Raw genomic sequence first — 6,195 nt, 5'->3', positions numbered from 1 at the left:
TTTTGACAACACCACACCCCTCTTTCTCTACGTGCGGGTCGCTTGGACAGTATTTCAGATTGAACGTTTGTTGCAACCCGCAATCGAATCCTGGTAGCCAAGCAACGAAGAATGTTGAAGATGTCGTCTGGATTTGGTCGACGAAGAATCCAGAAGGTGGATCTGGGATGACTGTACGTAGACGTAAAACAGGAGATTTTAAATGATATGATAAATAATAATAATAATAATAATATATATATATATATATATATATATATATATATATTTAAAGCGCAGAAAATGAGTTTGGATAATTGTGAAGTACCAATTGGCAACAAGGGTTTCGTCATTATGCATGAATTTGTTTAAAATCCTCAATCCACAACATAGTTACTATAATTGAAACATTCTTTTGTTTTGGAATGATTTTCTCTTTGGCAAATACATTTGGTCTGAAAGACAAATAAATGTGTCTGTCACCTGCATGGCAGTGGCATGATATCCAGGAAATAGAACATATATTTTCAAAGTCCATAACTAAGGGACTAGCTGAAACCCTTGCTGGATCACAGTTGGTACTGGAAAGGCATCGCAGACAGCATAATCAATATTTGTTAAATGTTAAATAGTTAACATGGGAAGCTATGGCTTTTTATATAGACTTGTACTCAATAATTTATATATCGATGGAATAAGATGTTTAAACATGAAAACTTATCTTCATATGCTCACTGGAAGTACCAATAGTTTTGCTCTTGCAATTTTAAAAGGTATGTGAATAGGAAATCATTTGTATAGAAAAATATGGATTAAATTGCCTTGTTGATATGAACTTGTCCCCTATACATCTTGAACTATATTCACATACATAACAAAAGCATCACTCTTCTGAAAATGTGTGTTTTCTTTAATCGTGTATTTTATATTTCATTTTTGAAACATTGCCAATTATACTGATTCCCTTTATTAAATTGTATAATATCAGGACAATTCCTTGAACCATTTCCTTATCTTTGAGATGCGTTTGATAAACCATAGTGACTAGTCAGCAATCTAAGACTTTGCTTTGACACCTTTAGAAAGTGATCAATTTGTGTTTGCTATTATACAACATGATAAACTGATCACAGACTTTGGGTGATTCGTGTTAGGCAGCGTTAATCCGCGCCTGGATGATAACATCTGGCTATAGCTGGACAATAGTGATAAAACATTAGGGACTTTTTAGATTGAGTGGACGAGAACGTCCACGATTACACTCTTATTCCTGCCGAGTCAAAAATGTGACTCCAGATCCGAGTCAGTGTTTTTTCACTCCATTTCGGGTGATTCTGACTCGAAACTGGGTTAGATAGGGCCACCTCCGTTCTGAGTCTTCGGCCCACGGTGCCGCCAGATTGACTCCGCACCGAGTACCTGATATATCCGCAATGTAAATAGTCAATACTAGTCACGTGTCCCATGACGTATCGGCGTCCTAATTTTGTGCGCGCCCGCGAATATCGAATTTAGACTTTTTCTCTGAGCGAGCGAGCGCGAGCTAGCTAGCTGCACGCACTATTATACTAGGCGCGGCGCTAGCCTATACACGTCTGATCTGAAAGCGCTGGCATCTTGATCGACGCGGTACGGTACAATGGACAAATTTGTTTGCAATTTGTTGGAGGAATGTGGACTGGAGGAGTTCAAGGACGCTTTCTTAGGTGAGTATCACACCTTAAAACCCCATGATCTAGTTGAACTATTACTATAACTATAAGGGCTAATTGTCTGCCGTAGGCCTACTGTAAGAGTAACTTTGTCGTTTGTTTGACAATGTTAGCCGTCTACGCTAGATGTGAACTTAGCCCTAACACAGTAAAACGTACTGAGCTGAGTAGGCCTATAGTATAATAGTCTCGGATCGATTTGTGCAAACTTAAAGGCCCGAATTTTTGTTTCGCCAAACCTCCTTTTGTTCTTTACAAACCAGGTTTGTAAAAAAACGTGTAAAAACGCGTCATATGACGTACGAAAACCAAGGTTTGTCGACAAACCTCCTTTGTGAATTCGGGCCAACGAGTCTTGTAATTTTAATTTGTAGTCTAGATCTAGATCTACGTGCTTTAAAAACATGCGCTAACGTACATAGCCATATGTAGAAGTCTATTGCGAAACAACTACGTGTGCTGTCGCAATGAATTTAGTATGTGTGTGAAGAGCAGAGATACCAACCGTTACGGTTTCGCCGTATTTGTTACGGTTTTAATGCAGGCTATTGGACTATCAGCATTCCTCATGTAATCACTCCAATTCAATGTAAATTTGTGTTTAAAAAAAGCCCCCGTCAGTACTAAAAGAGCCCCCGTTATTTTGGAAGAGCCCCCGTGGACAAAAAATTATTTTGAGCCCTGATCATAGGTATTTGAAGTCCTCTTTCACCTCTAACACTGTCCCATCCATAGTAGATATATACATTATCGTTCTCTCTAACCTGTCTTGTAGCTGTCGATGAAGATATTATTTGTATTTTGCTTAATAGATGATGAAGTGACAACAGCTGCTCTGCTGGCACTCCCTTTCATTTTGCCAATGGGAACCAGAAAGACGGGCAAAGGCAGGACCACACGGGCTGTCGTTGATGATGCAAGGTGAGCTTTCATTGATTTGAAACCAGTATTGTAAGTACAATTGTTTTATCTTTGCTTTACAATTTTATTTTAAAATTTTAATGAAAGAGCAAACATTTTACTTGACTGTACGTACTACCAGTATCACATTTTTCTGAAATTTTACTGGCCTGGGGCCAACCGGCCATTGGTAGTGTCAAGTTTTCGTGAAAATCTGATTTTTCTCTCCTAAATCTGATTTTTTAGGATACTCAGTCTGGTTTTTGGTGTCAAGAGGTTGGCATCTCTGAACATAGTGTTTTTTTAGAATGTATGGATAAAGCATTGACTCCTATGTTGTTTGGTAATTTTTTTCTTCAATTTTGCTGTTAAGTTGAGCGCACACCAGCCATTGTTTGAAAAGAGTCAAAACCCATTCGCGCCAAGTCATATGATTACATGCTGAAACTGATTTGGAACAACTCAATTATCATATTACAAAAGGCTTTCTTGCTCATTGTGCAGTGAATCCAAATCAGGGAAAGCATGGTTGATGTTGGCGCAAATGGGTTTTCACCCAGACACATTAATTAACTCCTATCCAGTACTGCTTTTGGTGCCTTGTCTTTGTGGATTGAGATTGCCCTCAGCCAACTGTGAATCTTTCATTTGGTATACATTTCATGAATATTGAATATATCAAATTCAAACTTTAGCTTAGAAGGAGTGGTCTTTTCATACATGTATACACTCATAGATTGTCACAATTGAGCCAATTCTACTTGGTATCCTATGCTCTATTCTATCAATTCTGTCAGTGAATGGCTATCATGTTATGAAGAATTATTAAGAACATCGATTCTGAAAATATATTTTTGACTCTTAACCTTTGCCAAAGTTTTTTGAAAATCATTCTGGCAGAAAGATATGCATTGATTATATACGTTGGCCTGGTGTAACTGTTGCATTGCCAACTTCATTTTGTTATTCTTTTTTTTTTTTTTTAATATTTAATAAATCCAAGTATTTCTAATTGTCAGGGATGCCAGTTTTCAGGCCCTGGCGATTTATTTTCAGACCATAGTTTATGTTTGTTTGTGTATAAAATAGCTCATTCTAGGTGATTATCAGGCCCTCTGATCAATTCTAACTGGCATCCTTGAATTGTGCATCACCGTTACCTTGGAATTTCTAAAGCAGGAATGATTGCAATTCTGACTTACTGAATTAATCTATTACTCATTGGAGGTAGCAACAGGGAGGAAGACTCGTCAGAGGTACATGTAATGAGGATATTTTTTGTGGGATTATAATTAATTAAGGCATACCATTTGAAACAGACAATTGATTGCATATAATGCAGCTGCTATTAAATTAATGTGAATGTTTCTTTGCTTTGTTTTTCTTTTGTAAAGGTGGGCACCAACATTCCACACTACCTAGAAATTCTACAGCAGAATCAGCCATTTGCCCTTATGTTTGGTAGTGGGGCGACATGTGAGCAGTCCTTCGTTGTGTTTGAAAGACAGGCTGCACAGTGTAAATCTGTCTTGCACGCAGTTGACATGGTGGTAAAGGCAATGTACGTCCTTTGGTGTGACTTTCCATGGGAGCTGTCTCATGTATTTCAATTCCTGGTTGAGACAGTCTACAAGATTGATACAGGGAAGCCTCCATCAGCTGCGTGCAGGACAATGCGAGCTTTTCTATTAAATAGTGAGCATTGAAAGGTTTAGGATTAACTGGGGACTGTAGCCCTTTTGTAAATCATACTTTTAACTATGTGAAATATCACTTTGACAGGAAAGGAAATGTTATTTTAGAGCTATCCTGAAAATTATATGCAATTCTGGTCCCCTTTTCTTGACTTTTAGAGCAAAAATAATAATAAATGTTCAGCAGGGTGTTTATTCTCACATACAGACAGGTGTTATAAGGGGGGGGGATTTTGCTTGTATCTCGAAAACTATGATTCGTATGACCGTGGGATTTCATACATATAACTTTATTATCATTAATTTGCTATGTTTACATCAAATATGAATACATCTGAGCATTAACTCTTTATGCGCCACTTAAAAAACCCCCCTGTGCCACATTCTTTTAGGGTCACACATTTCGAGGGAATCTTTATTGACTCTGCTGAATCAAGAGGCTATAACTCTTCACTGGATGATCATGATGAAAAATATTGTGCAGCAAAGTTGTAGACCGGAAAACGTGCTTTTCGATGAACCGTCATTTGTTATATTTTGAATTATCATTTTTATAATAATCATAATTATATAATGTTTAATTTTTCTTATTTACGGCAGTTTTTTATCCCTCTAGAATTTCTTATTTAGCAATGATAAGACATCTTCAAATCGAATCTATTAGAAAGGTGGACTTCTTACCTTTCTTTACATACCTTGCTCAAGTATTCTAACAATTCAGAAGGTTAGTATTTAGGTTGTTGAAGAAAAGAAGTTCAATAGGGAGAGACTTGAAAGTACCCCTCTCAGCCACCCTTGACAATGGGCTAATCTGCCCATTGAAATCCCTATTACCCCAGGTTATTGTCAATGTCCGGTTTAGCGGGGCATGAAAAGGGACGTCGTGGGGATGTTTTTCTTTGTTGTGCCATGATAAGTCAATAAGAAATAAGAGAATGTTATTGATTTTGCCCACTGGTATGAGCATGTAAAAATGGTATAGGCATAATATATTATATGTGATATACATGACATAATCAGCATCTTATTGAAATGTCTCATTATGAATGTTCACCGCATCTGTTCTCTCACCTTCTTTACCCCTCAATAAAATTGATTTCAAGTACGTTTATCACAGCCATAGATATACAAAGAAAGAATGAATCAATCTTAAAATATAAACTATATTGCATTGTTTTCCATTTACTTTATTGTGAGAGAGCTTATTATCAGAAATGATTGACGAGTGGAGTATGCAATGAATAAAATATGGAGAACGGACGTGAGAGACATTATGAGAGAGAAATAGTGATATGAAATGAAAGGACTTTACTGTGAATAAAGATTATAAGAGAAAGAGATAAAGATGACGGCAAGACAGGATACATATTGATACGAAAATAACAATAATAATGAGATAGAGATGACGGAAAGAAAGAGAGTAAACACTGATAGCATAAGAATGAATAAAGATAATAAGAGAAAGATATAGAGATGACGGCAAGACATAGGGTACATATAGATAGGAAAATGATAATAATAATAAGATAGAGATGACGGAAAGAAAGAGAGTAAACACTGATAGCATAAGAATGAATAAAGATAATAAGAGAAAGAAATAGAGATGACGGCAAGACATAGGGTACATATAGATAGGAAAATGATAATAATAAAAAGATAGAGATGACGGAAAGAAAGAGAGTAAACACTGATAGCACAAGAATGAATAAAGATAATAAGAGAAATATATAGAGATGACGGCAAGACATAGGATACATATTGATAGGAAAATAATAATAATAATGAGATAGAGATGACGGCAAGAAAGAGAGTATTACACTCATAGCATAAGAATGAATAAAGATAATAAGAAAAAGATATACAGATGACGGCAAGACATAGGGTACATATAGATAGGAAAATGATAATAA

General features: G+C 36.4%; 1 long non-coding RNA gene across 1 annotated transcript; it reads left to right on the top strand.

Annotated features, from left to right (window-relative positions):
* Positions 1–1,561: 1,561 nt before the first annotated feature.
* LOC105443274 lies at positions 1,562–4,622 on the top strand. Its single transcript, XR_972694.2, has 3 exons — positions 1,562–1,685; positions 2,504–2,612; positions 3,986–4,622. It is a non-coding gene; the product is annotated as an uncharacterized LOC105443274 (long non-coding RNA).
* The last annotated feature ends 1,573 nt before the right edge of the window (positions 4,623–6,195 follow it).

The sequence above is a fragment of the Strongylocentrotus purpuratus genome, unplaced genomic scaffold, assembly GCF_000002235.5.
Source record: "Strongylocentrotus purpuratus isolate Spur 01 unplaced genomic scaffold, Spur_5.0 spur5_scaffold_1, whole genome shotgun sequence".
NCBI classification, from domain to species: Eukaryota; Metazoa; Echinodermata; class Echinoidea; order Camarodonta; family Strongylocentrotidae; genus Strongylocentrotus; species Strongylocentrotus purpuratus.
The sequence above is the reverse complement of the archived record's forward strand: the minus strand, read 5'-3'. Positions and strand labels throughout refer to the sequence as shown.